We start from the raw sequence: 20,393 nt of genomic DNA on the forward strand, positions 1-20,393 counted from the left end.
GCAGGCCTAACTTGGGACCCCTCATATTGGTTGATAACGCTGGATGTGACAGCTCTTTACACCAGCATCCACCATCCAGATGGTTTAAAAGCAGTCAATCACTATTTGGGTACTAGGCCAATTCTTTTGTTCAATCACAACAAAATGTTGCTTGCCATGATCTCTTTCTGCTTGCACAACAACTTCTTCATGTTTGGTAACCAATATTTCCAACAGGTCAGAGGTGTTGCCATGGGGGCCTGTTTTTCTCCCAGCTATGCCTGCCTTCATATGGGCTGCTGGGAGGAACAGGTCCTCTTTGGCCAGCACCACGGCATATTTACTAAACATGTTATCCAATGGTATCGCTATATTGATGATATTTTTTTGATATGGCAGGGTACCAAACAGCAAGCTTTGGACTTCATTGATGTACTTAACACCAACACACTGAACCTCAATTTCACTTCCAAAATAAGTCAGGACCAGGTGTTCTTTCTGGATGTAGAGATCGTTGTTAGCAATGACAATCTCGTGACATGACTTTTTAGGAAACCCACTGCGGGCAACACCGTGCTGCATGCCACAAGCCATCATCCAGTGCACCTCATATGCAGCATTCACTATGGGGAGATGCTGCGTATCAGGCGCATTTGCAGCACGGAGTTGGAATGTCTTAGAGCACAGGAAGCCAGCAAACTGCGATTTCTGGCCAGGGGTTATACAACCTCCACGATTGACAATGCAATCCATAAGGCTAACTGCATCCCTAGAAGTGATGTCTTGAGCAATAAAGCACCTAAAGCAACAGTGGTCGAAACCAAAGAGCCTGTCAGATTGATTTTGACTTATAACCGCCAACACCAAGCTCTACGTAAAATCTTACAGAAAAATTGGAGCTTGGTATGCAATGACCCTGTCATTGGGGATCTGATGACAGTCAGTCCTGAAATCACATTCAGGAAAGCGCGTTCTATGAGCGATTCTTTAGTTAAGTCTAGTCCTGAAATAGGCTCCAGTGAAACATGGTTACAGGCGAGCAAGGGTTTTAAGAGATGCACTAGCTGCAAAGCTTGCAGGCATGGTGTTAGCAGAACGGAATTCCGTATTCCTTTTTGTGACACCCCTCGACCCATTACCAAACTGCTTACTTGTTAGACCGACTTTGCTGTTTATGTGCTGGAGTGCCCGTGTGGCCTGCAATATGTTGGTAGTACCAAGTTGCAGGTTCACAAGCGGGTACTCCAGCACATTCGGGCAATTAATGGCAGTGATGCTTCTTATCCGGTTGCACGCCACTTCAAAGAGCGAGGCGCGCCGCAATTAAATATTCCAAACACCAGGTTGCCCTGCTCAGGTTGCCCTGCATAGAAACGCCAACACAGATGGAAATTCTCCTTCATTTATTGTGGGCAGCAGACACAGCGCATCTACCCATCCAACAGAAGCGACAAACGCGTTTCGGGCTCCATGCCCTTGATCACTGGTTGTGCTCAAAGTCCCAACAGCTGGTACTTTGGTGTTTCCCCTTCACAGTACCCACTTGGGGATAACATTTTGTTGCACAATGACCCTCAAAGCACCCACTTTGGAATAGTTATGGACTACCTGACCCAGAAAGCATTTCTGCATGAAATCCCATGAGGGTGGGGTATACTGGTATTTAGTCCACACAGCTGTTGGGACTTTGAGCACAGCCAGTGATCAAGGCATGGAGCCCGAAACGCGTATGGCGCTTCTGTTGGATGGGTAGATGCGCTGTGTCTGCTGCCCACAATAAATGAAGGAGAATTTCCATCTGTGTTGGCGTTTCTATGCAGGGCAACCTGAGCAGGGCAACCTGGTGTTTGGAATATATATATATATTGAGTCGGTCGTTTGGTAAATTGCTCCCAATAAAAGAACTGTGGTGAAGCTGAAGAGTGTTCGTGGTTGCCGAGTTTGTCCAGGTACGAAGTACGGAAGGATAACGGCGTTTCTGTAATTTTAGAGGATTGCCACCTCGCCACGAGCCGCCATCGTAAGTGAGTGAGGGGGGAGGCTAACAACAGCAGATGCTGTTCCTTGCGGTTTAAATATATATATATATATATATATTACCTACTGGCGGACGCCAGTAGGTAGTTATAGTTAGGACCCCTTTTCCATAGGAAATCCGCAACATTCTATTTTGAATAACTTTGGCGCCGGTCGATGAATCCTCGCGAATTTCTTAAAATAGGTGGGGCGCTACGCTCCGCTCCTACCCTGAAAGTCTCGGGGGGATTCGTCAAGCGGGGGCTGAGATAAAAGGGGGGTCCCAAAACGCGTTTTTCCCATGCATTTTTCCATAGGACCTTTAGAACGAGCTACAGCCCGAACGGCTGAACAGAATTACTAGAAATTTGGCAGAGAGGTAGTCCGTAGGTCAAGGAAGTGCCTTTTGTAGGTTTGGTGTAAATCTGTTCAGTAGATTCTGAGAAAATAGCCTTTAAATCAATATATATATCTGAGCCCGCTTACGGTACGCTTACCGTACGCTTACCGTACGCGTACGGTGGCGTGCGCGAGCGCGATTCTGATTGGCTCTTAGATCTTAGTAAACATTCGAATCGGCCGAAACCAGGAAGCGGCGTCCGCCATTTTGTCTCTCGCACTGAGTGTTATTTATCAAACATGATGCCCAAAAACATGTTACGGGGCTGTTTTGACAACTCCCTCCCACATAGTCATGTTGAGGGAGTCCCCAAACATCCCCCAAGAGCAAAAACGGTTTTATTTTTTTTTCGGCAATTTCGCCGAGTACGCTTACCGTACGCTTACCGTAAGCGTACGGTAAAAAATAGAAATAAAAAAAACACTATCCACACTTACCCCACCCCCTGTGCTTTTGGTGGCCGTAAGCCACCAAATGTACATAACTTATTACATTTGTAAAAAAACTATATTTTGGCAACATGAAATTATAAAATCGAAATAAAAAAAACACTATCCACATTGACCCCACCCCCTGTGCTTTTGGTGGCCGAAGGCCACCAAATGTACAGGGCTTATTAAAGTTGATAAAAACCGTGCACGGAACGCACTGCGTTAAGTGGGCGCGCACGCCTCGAATGGCGTAAAGTAACTTAGCATTTAAAAAACCGTACAAATTCACTGAAAAAACCATAGGTTTCACACACGTTATAGTTAGGAATTAGCATTTAAAAAACCTTGCAAATTCACTGAAAAAACCATAGGTTTCACACATGTTATAGTTAGCGGAAATTTTACTGATAAAAAACCAATGAAATTGCCCCGTTATAGTTAGTGCTGGCAACTATAACTCACGCGACCGCAATCTTCTGCTGATGACATATGTGTCTTTATAAAAAAAAATATTTGTAATATATGTATAGCTAAAAATGTATGGAAGAAGACATGGGCAAATAAGTGTCTAAATACAGTATTAGCATCAGCAGAGGATTGCGGTCGCGTGAGTTATAGTTGCCAGCACTAACTATAACGGGGCAATTTCATTGGTTTTTTATCAGTAAAATTTCCGCTAACTATAACATGTGTGAAACCTATGGTTTTTTCAGTGAATATATATATATATATATATATATATATATATATATATATATCCACCAAATGCTCACAAAACTTCCTCGCAAGCATGAGCCACACCAATCCAATTTGGTCATTTGTAGTTTGTTACAGGGCAAACAAGACGCGTTTCGAGCTATCCAGCTCATGACCATAGGTTCAAAGTTCAGCATTTTTAAAGACATTTCATAGCAATAAACAAAAGACTTAGGATTCAACGTCATCCCACAATAACGCAAATAATGTATAATGCATGTCTTTGAGTTCGCGCACATAAATAAAACTGAATAATTCTAGTGATGTGGCGCATTGTGTGTGGAACAATCTATTAAAGAATATGTATTCATATCAATTACACATTAATCAGTAAATGCAGTTAGAAAGATGTCACTTGTTTACATCCATTATTCTACTTTTATCAAGACCTAAATAAGGGCGACAGTGATCACTTTATTCAATTCGGTCCAAACTAATAAAGACTAACGTACTCATTGTAGATAGTCTCAGTCATCTGTTGTTTCAATGAGGAACAAATCGTTAGAGGTATAGTACCTAACTGTTTACAGAGTTCAATCATCTCAGTCACTTGTAGCAAAGCATCCTAATGCAAGTAAGGAATGAAAATAAATGTCCCTATATATCTCCCCATAGATAGTTCGAAAAAATATAGTCATAAATGTATTGAAAAAGGAATATTACCCAGGACCAAAAATACAGAAAAGGAGAACGTGATTGTAATAACAAACACCTAAGACTCCGTGCTCGTGTCTCTTAACGGTAGCGGTGGTGATCGTGGGCTCCACATGTTCAGTCTATGGGGAAAAAATATATATATATATATTTATCGCTCCACCATAAATACAGAGCACTCACGGGTGGATGCCGGGAATACGGTGGTGGTCCGTGTCAACATATACGCTCCAATGCTCCTGTTACCAGAACACAAGCCAGCACTCACGGGGCAAATTCCAAAGAAGACTTTATTTTCTTTTTAGCAACAACGAAAAGAAACAGGAGCATTGGAGTGTGTGTATATATATATATGTATGTATATATATATATATATATATTACCTACTGGCGGTCGCCAGTAGGTAGTTATAGTTAGGACCACGTTTCCATAGGAAATCCGCAACATTCTATTTTGAATAACTTTGGCGCCGGTTGACGAATCCTCGCAAATTTTTCAAAATAGGTGGGGCGCTACGCTCCGCTCCTACCCTGAAAGTCTCGGGGGGATTCGTCAAGCGGGGGCTGAGATAAAAGGGGGGTCCCAAAACGCGTTTTTCCCATGCATTTTTCCATAGGACCTTTAGACACAGCTACAGCCCGAACGGCTGAACAGAATTACTTGAAATTTGGCAGAGAGGTATTCCTCAGGTCAAGGAAGTGCCTTTTGTAGGTTTGGTGTAAATCTGTTCAGTAGATTCTGAGAAAATAGCCTTTAAATCAATATATATATCTGAGCCAGCTTACGGTGCGCTTACGGTGCGCTTACCGTACGCGTACGGTGGCGTGCGCGAGCGCAATTCTGATTGGCCCTTAGATCTTAGTAAACATTCGAATCGGTCGAAACCAGGAAGCGGCGGCCGCCATTTTCTCTCTCGCACTCTGACAGGGGGTTGAAAAACAAAGTGCAAATCATGTAAAGGGGCTGTTTACACAGCTCCCAAGCACCTAGCCATGTCGAGGGAGTCCCCAACGATCCCCCAAGTGAAAAAAGGCAATTTTAATTTTTTCAAAAATTTCGCCGATTACGCTTACCGTACGCGTACGGTAAGAAATAATAATAATTAAAAAAAAATATCCACATTCTCCCCACCCCGTGTGCAAAAGGTGCCCGAAGTGCACTTTTTGTGCATGACTCATCAGAGATAAACAAAACATATATTTTACCTGTCACAACGATGCTCATCATATGACCTTCATGTGCGCACGGTGCGCGAAGCGCATCGTGCGTTCATGGCCCATCTAGCTTAACGTGGGCACGCGGTGCGCGAAGCGCACCGCGTGCTCACTGTGCGCGCATGGAACAAACTGCGTTAAGTGGGCGCGCACGCCACAAATGGCGTAAAGTAACTTAGCATTTAAAAAAACGTACAAATTCACTGAAAAAACCATAGGTTTCACACACGTTATAGTTAGGAATTAGCATTTAAAAAACCTTGCAAATTCACTGAAAAAACCATAGGTTTCACACATGTTATAGTTAGCTGGACATTTTACTGATAAAAAACCAATGAAATTCCCCCGTTATAGTTACTGTAGGCAACTATAACTCATGCGACCGTAATCCTCTGCTGATGACATATGTGTCTTTATGAAAAAAAAATATTTGTAATATATGTATAGCTAAAATTTAATGGAAGAAGACATGGGCAAATAAGTGTCTAAATACAGTATTAGCATCAGCAGAGGATTACGGTCGCGTGAGTTATAGTTGCCTACAGTAACTATAACGGGGGAATTTCATTGTTTTTTTATCAGTAAAATGTCCAGCTAACTATAACATGTGTGAAACCTATGGTTTTTTCAGTGAATATATATATACATATATATATATATATATAAATATTCACTAAAAAAATTATATATACATATATATATACGCTCCACTCAGAGCCTGTTTCTGAACTCGCGGCGGGTGCACCAAAACACGGGGATGGAACCCTTGTGTTCCACATCAACTTCAGCTCAATAGGTGCACTCACAGGACGTGTCAATTTCGCAGACACGTTTCAGCGGTGTGCTTTCTTCAGTGCGATGAAACATTTGACACTCGGGCACACTGCTTTATATATCCAGTGATTTTATTGGTACATTCTTGGCCAATGGGAGGACAGATACCACCGTCATTGGAGAGCCGGCAATTTTAAAAGGTCTTTAGCTTTGATGCTTCATGAATATTGTTCTTTAGATATTCATAAATATTAAGTACCTCCAAAATTAATATAAATATATATATATATTCTCTAAAAAAGACAAAGGTTACAGGGACGTTATAGTTACTGATAGACAGATACATGCACGCAGCCAGTCACTCTTCCATATATTCACTGAGACACCTAATCAGTCACTTGTACAGTTAGTCACGCACCCACTCAGTCATCCAAACAGTCACCCACGGATTCACCAATACACCTAGGTATATATATTTAACACTCATAAACTTTTTTTAAAAACTCACAGTCACTGGATGATGTCATCAGTGATGTCATCGCTGATGTCATCAGTGATGTCATTTGAGATGCCATGAGTGATGTCACTGACCATGTCATGAGTGATGTAATATGTGAGGTCATTGCAAGGGCCCAAGTTATAGTTTACTCAGGTAACTATAACGTCTGAATTTCTTTGGTTTTGTACGAGTGAAATGTCAGTCTAAATGTCAGTCTAACTATAACGTTCCTGTAACCTTTAATTTATTTAGTGAATTTCTAAGGTTTTTTAAATGCTAATTCCTAACTAGAACGTCTGTGTAACCTTTGTTTTTTTAGTGAATTTCTAAGTTATTTTAAATGCTAATTCCTAACTATAACATCCGTATAACCTCTGTTTTTTTTGTGTGAATTTCTAAGGAATTCCGCTGCGTAGGGCGTACATGAGCAGTGTTCCCTCTATTTTTTTTTTCTCAGGTGCGGCAATAGAATGTTGGTGTGCACACTTCTCTTGCTTGTGTGAGCAATTGAGTGATAAGATGTGCAACAAGGCAAGTCGAACAGCTATCACTTAAAGGTAAATAACAAGCATTGGTCTTGCTTTCAATTTAAGGTTACTTCTTAGTCACCGATTAGTTTAAGCACTGAATAAGTCATCACAGATGCACCCTGTCACGCATCCATGCACTTGTGCATCCATAAATTACTTATTCATTCTTCCATTCACCAACTTACACAACCACAATACAACACATACACAAGTTAGCCACATATGCAAGATAAATTGAAAGAATAAAAGTTGAAAAAATAAAACATGCTATTGCCTGAAAATGGCTGACGCAAGCTTGCAATAACAAAATGAAACAAAGTAGCAGGTGGACATCTTGTAATGGTATAGTACATAGTTATGGATGTCCTGCAATGGCATTGTACATTGGTCCAGATTTATCATAGTGTTGCAATGCCCTAGCGCCAACCAAGGGGGTGCAAGGTCGACGCAGCACAAATGTCAGATTTATCAAGTCAGGCAAGGCCACCTTGCGTGGCCCTGCAAGACTTGATAAATCTGGAGTAACGCAAGACAGCGGAAATTGCTGCCTTGTGTCACCCTGCCATGGTAGACTTTCCGTGGGTGGAGCGTGGGTGTTCCAATGCACCACCCATGGATTTTGGCGTATTCCCAGATCTACCATTAGCAGTAGACCTGGGAATGCATCAAAATGCTACGCCTCCCCAGAAGAGTAACAATGGGAAATATCTTTATTTCTCCTCATTTTTCCTCATTCTACATGTTCTGCAACACACATAGAAAGAGGAAAATTCCGCTGAGGATTTATTTTGTGCAGGAAAGTGTCCCTTCCTGAACAAAAACAATTCTGCCTGCAACACAGGCACCCATGCATCATGATGTAAGGGTCCCAGCATTGGCATTAGGCACCCAAAAGTTGCCAGCGCAAGGTAAGGACAGGAATGCGCCATATAATGTTAAATATAGCTTATTCCTTCCCTTTCACTCAGAGCCATTGTGTATAGTTCCAGCTTACCACCTGTTAGAACTGTTTTGGCCATCTAGCAATGGTAAAACAATGATACAGTATGGATAGTATCATTCCATGATGGTCAGCTAGTTTAGATGCAACGGCAGTGCAGGTTGCAGTATACTGGATATGAAGTGAGTGTTGAGCAAGTAGACAGAAAGCACTGTCTTTGGAGCTGTAGCTTCAAAGAGAAGGAAAGAAATAAAAAGGCACCTATAGGTAGCAAAAGGAAGACTAAATGACATGCCTCTCAGCTAGGTCACTGAAGCACACACATTTTTAGATAGATGTGCACTTGTGATCAGACAAATTTAATCACTTACAGGGCAAGAAACCCAATGCTGTCATGGACAGAAGAAGTGTGTAAATGACAACCATACAGACCAGCGGCACACAAGGGCTGCCCGAAAACCCCTTATTTAGATATATATATTTTATAAAAGCAGACAATTAAACCTGTTAGGTCTTCCAAAGATATTGTTTATGTCTTTTTCGGGGTGCCTAGGGAGTCTGCTGCAAAATGAATTAGCCAAAAGTTACCAATCCAAAACATGGTGTCAAATAATGAATAAAGGGATAGTGTTTCTAGAAAATTATTATTTATTCTTCTCTGACAAATTTGCTGAGTCACATTACGTGTTTTGGGGAGAGGTAGAGGCTAAGGGATTCACTGTATTACACTGCCTAGTATCCACACTGCAGAAATGTTTATTTTCGCCCACTGATTTAATTATTCACTCAAACACTTCTGCACTAATTCACTTAGCTTCTTATTCCCTCACCTGTTCACTCACAAGCTAATTTTTTCAGACACCACTCCAAAATCTTGGTCATCATTTGTTCACTCACTCACTTCATGTTTCACTCGCTCACTTGCTTATTCACTTGTTTGTAAACTCACACTCACCAAGTCACTCTCATCTGCTCAGTCACTCATTTGCTCACTCCTTCACTCACCTCAATCCCTTGCATAATCGTTCAGTCACTTACTGACATCCATTCTCTGTCGCTTGCTTTCCCACTCACTTTCTTGCTGCTCACCCTTTGATTTCTTGCTTGCTTATTCGCTCACTAATTTGCACACTTGCGACCCAGTCCCTCACTGCTCCAGCCACATACTCATTCCCACATTCAACTGCTTACCAACTCACTTGCTCAATCACTTGAACACTCACTCCTAAATTCATTAAGCTGTTCAAGCCCTGTTTCACTTATGTACTCACTTGTTCATTCCCTTACTCGCTTTGATAGGCCATCATATGCTAATTCAAAAACCCACAAATCCATTCACTTGCCCATCCATTCATGCATTCACTCCATTTCTCATTCTTTCACCACTCGTAGTTTAACTTGCATACTCACTAACCCATTCATTCAAATACTTACTTTATAAAGATTATGATTATTTGAAATATTTCTAATTGCAAAGTTTCCAATGGAAAGGATGAATACAGTATGTATTTATCTTTAGCTCTTAATTTTCATTCCCAAATGGGCTGAGAATATCATAAAGAGGGCAGGGATGAGGAGTGCAGTCGGCTAGCTGAATGCACTGTGGTGCATCTCCTTTTTTAGAAAGGACTATCAGATTCCACAGTGACTTAGCTGAAATGCCCCCATAGGGTGACATTGTCACATCTCTAGAAGGAACTGGGAGATAGCACGCTGGGGCTGGTTTGTCTGGAATGGCCAGCCTCGGATTGGCAAGGCGGACAATTGGACATCGGCCGATGGGCCTGTGGTTGAGGCCTGTGGGTGGGTCGCTTTTGTTGTGGCTGTCTCAGTCTCCATCGCAAGAGCACATCAAAGGCTGTAGTTAAAGCCTTTGCATACATCTAAGTAGCTTGGCACAATGCACATTACGTCAGGCTGTCTCATTGTCAGAGGCACAATGACAATGGGCTGCTCCGGACGTCACAAAATGAGGTGTGTCTGCCCAGTTATTCCCTCCAGGTGTGACAGTGGCCTCAAGGAGCTGCTGATGGGAAATCATTAGCACTTGCTTTGCAGGGCACTGGGGGAGGGAGGAGGACTGGAGCGGGTGGTGGGGGATTGGTGTGGGCCAGCAAGGGGGCTCTTCGGTTATTTTTTGTCTCCCTCCACTGCATGGAGCAGGAAGAGCTACATTTGTTTCTGCTGTTCTCCTTTGCCTGCCAGAAATCAATTCCTGCATTCAAGAAGGAGAGGTTGTGGCCTTAACCCACTTTGAAACTGGGAAAATTGGTTTGAATCAGTTCAACATCCTGTGATCCTGTGCAAATCACTTAATCTACTGAAGCCAAACAAAATGTATCTCTCCCTCTGTAATATTTATCTGATGTTTGTGTAAAGTGCTCCATTAATTTAATGTAAATTTTTTTTTTAAACTTACCTTTGCCTTTGGTGCCTGACTCCCACGTCGCGCCTCCTGCTCTCTGCAAGCAGGAAGCAGAAGCAGGCAGCCTCCCTCTCTTCCCCTAAGCCAATCGCAATGCTGCAATGGCACCGTTGTGATTGGCTAGGACGCCGTCCTTACAGGCGTCTATGAGGAGGTCGTTTTCTTCATGTAGGCTGCGCAGCAGCCTACATCAAGAAAACAGAGAGTGCTATGACTGGTTTGGTCGGCACTGGGGCCGACCAAACAGTCAGCGCCCGTAACATTGGGCTAGCCACTCCTCCCCAACCCGCCCACCCACCCGCCCCCAACCAGGTATACCCTTCTTCTGCATTCTCGCAGTGCGAGAAGCAGAAAGGTAAAATGGTATTTATAACATTTTACGTTTCTGCTTCTCGCACTGCGAGAAAGCAGTGGGGCGACGCTCTGACACCCATGTGGAGGAGCCGCCCCTGGACCCATACCACCTCAGACAAGCATGTGGGACGGACACCACGAGGTGCAAAGACAGAGAAGGAGAAAACAAAGGGTGGAGGAGCCAGAGGTCTGTATATGTGACAGACTGGACTCAGGCTGCAGGGAGATCTTTGGGAAGTCTCTCCTGCTGTTTTATGCCTGCCCTGCAAGTATTTAAACGACTACCATTAGCATTTCTAAAGAAAAAAACACGTGTGTAAAAAAGCATTTGGAAGCACAGCGTCATCACCATTAGCTGCACTTCAAAGGCTCTAATGAAGCATTGAATGAATGCAGTGGAATCCTTTGTAGTGCGCGCTGATTTTAGGTGTCTGCGCGGAGGGACACATAGGCATGCGCGCCCGCTCAGGCATGCAGGTTACAGGGAACCATGTACAGGAGATACCAGGAGGGTTTCTTGGCCCTCAAGGTCCCTCTGGAGCCAAGGGGTCTTTATCCCCCAACTAGTAGTGCACCAGGAGGCACGTTCGCAGAGTGGTGGAGAAAGGGGGGGTGACCTCTGATAACTTCTCAGTAATCCTGCTGTGTGGGACTTATGGAGGTAACAGGAGGTGTAGTTGGCCCCAAGTATGACCTTGGAGGCCAACTACCCCTCCTTTTATCTCCAGTAAGTCCCACACAGCAGGATTGCTGAGTACTGATAGCAGGCCACACCCCCCTTTCTCTACCACTCTGCAAACGAGCCTCCTGGCGGGCTCTTGGTTGGGGCATGAAGTCCCATTCGCTGCTGAGGGTCCTTAGGGGCCAACTAGCCCACCTGTTACCTCCAGTACGCCCCACACAGTATGATTGCTGACAGTTGTTCGCAGGCCACGTCCCTTTCTACACCACTCTACATTATTACTTCAGATTGCCCCCAGGATCTGGCCCACCTGAGGGCCTAATAAAAAGAAGCACGGGAGACGGCGCTTCAATTTGTTTTTTGATTTTCTGTCGGATTCATGGATCCACCGCGATTCCTGATGAATTTAATTTTTAAAACAAATGCTTTTTATGACCCTGGTGATCCCTGTGGGAACCCCTGAACAGGCCTAGGGGGTCAGGGGGTTTCTACCCTGCTCCCTTTTCTTGTTTTTTTCACATTTTGTCTTGTGAATCAGTTCAACTGAGTCACAAGATGGCTGCAAACATGTCCTGGTTTGAAGTGTTGAGAGCCAATCAGATCTCAGGCACAAGATCGGGAGGGTTCACGGATCCACCGCGCCACACTTGTATATCTGAGAAATCTTTAAATTTCGCAGGAACTACTGAATGGATTTACACCATTTAACAAAAAGAGTGCTCTCTGTACCAAGAGCTACCTTTCTGCCACATTTGGTGTAATTACGCTCAGCAGTTCGGGCTGTAGCTGCCACAACAGTTTTCTTTGGAAATTAACATGGAGAAAAAGCATTTTGGGACCCCGCTTTTTCTCTGCCCCCACTTGACGGATCACCCCAACACGTTTAACACAACATCTGAAGTGAGTGGCCCATTAGTTCAAATTCTTTTGTGAATATTCTTCAAACGGCGCCAAAGTTATTGGCAAATCAAAAAATGCTTTTCCTATGGAGACTAGGTCCTAACTAGGCTATATATATATATATAAATTCACTTAAAAAACCATAGGTTTCACACATGTTATAGTTAGGTGGATATTTCACTCGTAAAAAACCAATGAAATTCCCCCGTTATAGTTAGTTCAGATAACCCCCGCACCCCCGCGATTTAAAAAAAAAACAAAAACATTTTTTTTTGCCTTCGGGGTCCTTCAGGGACCCCTTGACAAAGGCTAGGGGGTCAGGAACTCTCTACCCTGCCCCCTTTTCACGTTCGCCACCTTCCTTTTTCACTCTCGCACTGAAAACAAACAAAATGGCGGCCGACACTTCCTGATTTCGACCGATTTTAACGTTGACTAACATGTAACCACCAATCAGAATTACGCTCGCGCACGTTAGGGTGCTCGCACGGTGCTCGCACGGTGCGCGCACCCTGCGCGCGTATAGATATTGATATGCTCTCAAATGCTATTTTCTCAGGAAATACTGAACAGATTTACACCAGACCTGCAAAAGGCACTTCCTTGACCTTATGGCTACCTCTCTGCCAAATTTCAAGTAATTCTGTTCAGCCGTTCGGGCTGTAGCTGCGTCTAAAGGTCCTATGGAAAAATGCATGGGGAAAACGTGTTTTGGGACCCCCCTTTTTTCTCGGCCCCCGGTTGACGAATCACCCAGAGACTTTCAGGGTAGGAGCTGAACGGAGCGCCCCATTAGTTTTGAAAATTTCGCGAGGATTCGTCAACCGGCGCCAAAGTTATTCAAAATAGAATTTTGAGATTTCCTATGGAAACACGGTCCTAACTATAACTATCTACTGGTGACCGCCAGTAGATAATATATATAGATATATATATAGATATATAGATATATATATATATATATACACCTGGGAAGGTGGTAGGGTGGTAGTCCCCGGGGCTGCGCATTTATTTACTTAAGTGTATATATATATGTGTGTGAGTATATATATATATATTACCTACTGGCGGTCGCCAGTAGGTAGTTATAGTTAGGACCTATTTTTCATAGGAAATCCGCAACATTCTATTCCCAATAAGTCTGGTGCCGGTGGACGAATCTTCTCGAAATTGTCCAAACTTTTGGCCAGCTCCTGTCCGCTCCTATCCTGAAAGTTTCGTGGTGATTTGTCAAGCGGGGGCTGAGAGAAAAGGGGGGTCCCAAAACGCGTTTTCCCCATGCAATTTCCCATAGGACCTGTTGACGCAGCTACAGCCTGAACTGCTGAACGGAATTACACCAAATTTGGCAGAAAGGTAGACCTTGGTTCAGAGTCGTGCCTTTTGCTTAAATGGTGTAAATCCGTTCAGTAGTTCCTGAGAAAATCAAAAGTAAAATCACATATATATCTGGGCGGAGCCTAACCACACATCTCATCGTGAGATCTGATTGGCTGTCAGCACTTCATCCAAGAAGTGTTGGCAGCCATCTTGGGACCAATATACATGATAGCACCTCATTAAAAAGCATTGCAGTTAATAGAAGGTTTTAAGACTTTAGTTACATTATAAATCATTTGTTGATGGTACCATACTCATTTTAGGAATTGTGGTATGTTCTAAGGAGATTTTACCATGTGAAAAAGCCTTCTGCTGGGATATCATGAATCATGTTTGAGAGAAAACTATTTTCACATGCTTTTCCCACAAAGGTTTGGAAGGTGATCTATAAGCTAAACTGAGAGCATATTTTCTGTAAATTCACATTATCTTTCTTAGTCATGTGAGAATGAAGTCTGACATTCTCAGTAAAACATGTACATCCAACAAGGGCAGAGACTGTCAGTTGATTCCTTTGTGTTCTACTGCAGCTTCCCAGAGTGTTCCAAAGGACAACTAGAGCGCTAACACTCCTACTTATGATAAACGTATGGCACACCTGAAGCCATCTTGATTGGAATAAAGTGGTAACTCTTCAAACATTTAATTTAAAAAGGAACAAATTGAGGGGGTTCATTTTGCCATAGAATCTATGATTAGTGCTGCAGAAAGAAAAATTAGGGCACATTTTGAGTGACTTCTCAAATCCTCTTCTATTTCATTAACGAATTCTGACATGCAGACTGAAATATGCACTTTCAATACCAGCAGCAGACTCCCCTGGTGAGCAGTAGCTTTACTACAGTGATCTAATGAGCAACTAGAGTGCTAACATTCTAAATTTATGGCAAATGTGTGACACATGTAAATGCTTTCTTCATTGAATCAAAGTAAAAAACTGACAGTATGCCTACTGAGGAGACTGTAGTAAATGAGGAAATTAGGAAACTTCATAACAAGTCTCCCAAGATGGCCACCAGAGACAAAAGAGCCCAAATGTAGCACAAATATCACCGAGATGTAGCCCAAGTATAGCCCAATGACAGAAATCCCAGAGTGTTTTAAAGAACAACTAGAGCGCTAACAGTCTTACTTATGACAAAAGTATGGCACACCTGAAGCCATCTTGATTGGAATAAAGTGGTAACACTTAAAACATTTAATTTGCAAAGGAACAAAATTAGGGGGTTCATTTTGCCATAGAAATTATGATTAGTGCTGCAGAAAGAAACATTAGGGCACACTTTGACTTCTCAAATCCTCTTCTATTTCATTAAAAAGTTCTGACATGCAGACTGAAAATGCACTTTGAATACCAGCAGCAGACTTCCCTGGTGAGCAGTAGCTTTACTACAGTGATCTAATGAGGAACTAGAGTGCGACCATTCAGAATTTATGGCAAATGTGTCACATCTGAATGCCTTCCTGATGGAACCAAAGTAAACAAGCATTGAAAATGCAATAGGTTTCGCCCTCGTTTAAGTTAAAGCAATTCTTTTTGTAATTAGGTGACTTTTTAGCTTTGCTTTTATTAGTGTTTTTCAAAATTTCATGTACATAACATGCATATATGTATATGTATGCATGCATTTATGTTTGTATTTATATAGATATGCAGATTATATATATGTTTATATATGTATGTATATATATATACACATACATATATATAAATGCATACAAAGTATCAGAATCCTGTCATGCCTGGGATCCCCCAAGGAAACAGGTATGGACCACAGCGTATTCTTCGTAGTTTTTAAGTGCAGTTTATTGCATTAGGTTATCAGCATCTCTGGCATATCAGCATTACGCGTTTCAACAGTAAAACACTGTCTTGATCACATGACATGCATACGGCCAATCTGTGCTTAAATACTGGTGAACAAACAGTGAGAAAAGACTCGTCTTGCCATTGTTTTAAAATACCAAGGTACAAACAATATTAATTCATCATATTGATAATACAAATATTAACATTCGTATTTAAACAATGTGCAAAATCGCAGTTTACAATAAATAAATAAATATGTAAACAATGTAAAGTGCAAGTGCCAAAAACAATCTATTAAAAAATCACCAATTATTTAAGACAGCATAACTGTTGATAAATTATACATTTTAAATTGTATTTATATTCGATTAATTCGAGAAGCCTATACTATTATGAGATTTTACGTTGTTGTTTTTCTCTCAGTTGGCAAATGCAGTGATAATGTATACTATAATGATAGTCAATCCCCTGTGGGATTATAGCATATTCTCAATCCTTTAGATCTAATCCTGATTCCTAGCAAGTGCTAATATATTCCAGGTATATTAGGGAAACTTCATCGTGTTGAAGGATCAAATCAAGGATTAACATATTGATAATGAAAAAATAGACACCATTAATTATGTAGGCAGAATAATATCCCTATAAGATCACTTCCAATAAATACTATCAGCGATTCATTCGTAAAAAGACTGGTAAAATCAAAGGTAAAACCGGAACTACCAGTTAAAACCCATGATTAAAAACTAAATAAAAAGCCAGATGAATAAAAATCGGAATAATTTGAAAAGTGATGAAAAAAAGATTAAAAGATAATAATAACAGTTCTTCTATGTCACATATGATCAATTTATAGAAAATGATGCATTTCTTCTCCATTATGTAAACCCTTTGGCATTTTTGAATCTAGAGTAAGTATGTAGTGTGACTCCAATTGTCTCAGTTTCTTTTCCCTGTTTCCCACTGTAATGGATTTAGGTACCATATCAATGACAAAGTAGCTGAGATCATTTAAGTTGTTGTTGTGTACATGTTTGAAATGTCTAGCTACTGGGTAACTGGGGTCCGAGTTTACTATAGCTCTCAGATGTTGTAAGATGCGGTTAAAGGCCTGCAGTTTCGTACTTCCCACATATCTTAGTTTGCAGGTACACTCAAGAACATAGACTGCAAATTTAGTACGACATGTCAGTACTTTGGAGATTGTTATAGGATTTGAATCAAATATTCCTATTACCTCACTTGTGTTTTTACCAAATTTGCAGGCTCTACAAGAGCTACATTTAAAGAAACCCTTTCTTTTAGTTAGCCAATTGGATGTCTTTATAACTTCTGGACTAGATCTAACTAATGCGTCTCTCATTGAGGGTACCCGTCTAAAAGTAATATTAGGTAGCTCAGGCACCATTTGGGACATAGTAAGGTCTGTTTTGATAATGGGCCAGTTTTTATAAATGATCTTTTTGATTTGTTTTTCCTGTTGACTATATGCTGTAATGAGTCTTATGTTGTTCCCCGATTCAGTCATTTTCTTTTTGTGACAAACAACTTCAGTTGATACTACATCGTTGCTAAAAGTATTGGCTTTGTTCATAGCTATCATGAGCTAATTCTCTTTGTACCCTCGATGGATAAATCTCTGAAATGCCTCACTCTGGCAGTTCTTGAGGTCTTGATCTGTGTTGCATATACGTTTGATCCTCAAGAATTCCCCATATGGGATGCTTTTAATCAAATGATAGGGATGAGAGCTACTAGCATCGCCTGCTGTGCTTTTCTGTGTAGTTTGGTGTGAATGAGATTATTTTTGATGTAGATCTCAACATCTAAAAACTGTATTACCTCCTCATTGACTTCTGCGGTGAAATTAAGGTTTAAATCATTAATGTTTATGCTGCTAACAAATTCATAAGCTGTTTCTTTAGTACCTTCCCAGATGACAAAAACGTCATCTATGAACCGCCACCATTGTTTCACGTGTTTCAAATGCCTCCTTGTGAGTGGTTCTGAGGACATGTTCCTCCCACCAGCCAACGTGAAGACACGCGTAGCTGGGGGAAAAACATGCCCCCATCGCCACTCCGCGAAGTTGTTAGAACACCTCTTTGTTGAAGATAAAGAAATTGTTGGTTAAACAGATGTTGATCATGTCTAGAATAATTTCATTATGTTTATAAAATACACTAGAACGTTTAGAAAGAAAGTGTTTGCTGGCCAATATCCCATCAGTGTGTCGTATGCTGGTGTATAGAGAACTTATGTCCATGACAAGAAAGATATATTCTTGTTTCCATTCTATAGATTGTAATTTTGATATAAAATGGCCAGTGTCCCGAATGTAAGAACATAATGATTCCACATGTTCACGGAGAAAAAAGTCCACATATTTTGACATATTTTCCAGCAGTCCCCTTTGTGCTGATATGATGGGTCTTCCTGGTACTGGGGTTATTTTTTTATGTACTTTGGGAATAAAGTAAAGTACTGGTGTAATGGGATGGTCATTTTTTAAGAATTCCAGTTCATTTGATAATTCTTTGAACACTAATTCCTTGACCCTTTTCAAATCATTGAATGTTGCCTTGTTGTAGCATTCCTTATCTCCAAGGTGTTTGCATGCTTCCTCCATGTAAAGCTCCCGGGGCCACAGGACTATGTTACCACCTTTGTCAGATTTATTGATTATAAGATCTTCACGTGATTGTAATTTTCGCATTAATGTTGAGTATTGTATGTCTTTGTATCTTTTATGTTTTTGTAGTACTGTTTGGTTGAGTTTTTTGAGGTCTTCTGTGACACAATCACTGAAAAAATGCATATATGTGCATATGTGTGCGCGTAGAGAGAGGTAGAGAGGTAGAGGTGTAGAGATAGAGACGTAGAGGTAGAGAGGTAGAGGTAGAGAGGTAGAGAGTAGTAGAGAGAGAGGTAGAGAGAGGTAGAGAGGTAGAGAGTAGAGGATGAGTAATAGAGAGTAGAGAGTAGAGAGAGAGTAGTAAAGAGTAGTAGAGAGAGTAGCAGAGAGTGAGTAGGAGAGAGTAGTAGAGTGAGTAGTAGAGAGTGAGTAGTAGAGAGTGAGTAGTAGAGAGTGAGAATTAGACAGTAGTAGAGAGTAGTAAAGAGTGAGTAGTAGAGTGAGTAGTAGAAAGTAGTAGAGAGTAGTAGAGAGTGAGTATTAGAGAGTGAGTAGTAGAGAGTAGTAGAGAGTGAGTAGTAGAGAGTAGTAGAGAGTAGTAGAGAGAGAGTACTAGAGAGTGAGTAGTAGAGAGTAGTAGAGAGTGAGTAGTAGAGAGTAGTAGAGAGTGAGTAGTAGAGAGTGATTAGTAGAGAGTAGTAGAGAGTGAGTAGTAGAGAGTAGTAGAGAGTAGTAGAGAGAGAGTACTAGAGAGTGAGTAGTAGAGAGTAGTAGAGAGTGAGTAGTAGAGAGTAGTAGAGAGTGAGTAGTAGAGAGTGATTAGTAGAGAGTAATGGAGTAGTAGAGAGTGAGTAGTGGAGACTGAGTAGCAGAGAGAGTAGTAGAGAATGAGTAGTAGAGAATTAGTAGAGTGAGTAGTAGAGAGTAGTAGAGAGAGAGTAGTAGAGAGTGAGTAGTAGAGAGTAGTAGAGAGAGAGTAGTAGAGAGTGAGTAGTAGAGAGTAGTAGAGAGTGAGTAGTAGAGTGAATAGTAGGGAGTAGTAGAGAGTGAGTAGTAGAGTGAGTAGTAGAGTGAGTAGTAGAGAGCAAGTAGTAGAGAGTGTGTAGTAGAGAGAGAGTAGTAGAGAGTGAGTAGTAGAGAGTGAGTAGTAGAGAGAGTAATAGAGAGAGTAGTAGAGAGGGTAGTAGAGAGTAGTAGAGTAGTAGAGAGTGAGTAGTAGAGAGTAGTAGAGAGTGAGTAGCAGAGAGAGTAGTAGAGAGTAGTAGAGTAGTAGAGAGTGAGTAGTAGAGAGTAGTAGAGAGCAAGTAGTAGAGAGTGAGTAGTGGAGAGTGAGTAGTAGAGTAGTAGAGAGTGAGTAGTAGGTAGAGAGTAGTAGAGTGAGTAGTAGAGAGTGAGTGGTAGAGAGAGAGTAGTAGAGAGTAGTAGAGAGTGAGTAGTAGAGTAGTAGAGAGTGAGTGGTAGAGAGTGAGTAGTTGAGAGTGAGTAGTAGAGAGTAGGAGAGAGTGAGTAGTAGAGAGTGAGTAGTAGAGAGTAGTAGAGAGTGAGTAGTAGAGAGAGTAGAGATTGAGTAGTTGAGAGTAGGTAGTAGAGAGTGAGTAGTAGAGAGTAGGGAGTGAGTAGTAGAGAGGGAGTAGTAGAGAGAGAGAGTAGTAGAGTAGTAGAGTAGTAGAGAGTGAGTGGTAGAGAGTACTAGAGAGCAGTAGAGTGAGTAGTAGAGAGTAGTATAGAGTGAGTAGTAGAGAGTGAGTAGTAGAGAGTAGTAGTAGAGAAGTAGAGAGAGAGTAGTAGAGAATGAGTAGTAGAAAGTAGTAGCGAGTGAGTAGTAGAGAGTGAGTAGTTTAATTTAAAAGGAACACAATGAGGAGGTTCATTTTGCCATAGAAATTATGAGTAGTAGAGTAGTAGAGAGTGAGTAGTAGGTAGAGAGTAGTAGAGTGAGTAGTAGAGAGTGAGTGGTAGAGAGAGAGTAGTAGAGAGTAGTAGAGAGTGAGTAGTAGAGTAGTAGAGAGTGAGT

Source organism: Triturus cristatus, chromosome 6, assembly GCF_964204655.1.
Source record: "Triturus cristatus chromosome 6, aTriCri1.1, whole genome shotgun sequence".
NCBI lineage: Eukaryota > Metazoa > Chordata > Amphibia > Caudata > Salamandridae > Triturus > Triturus cristatus.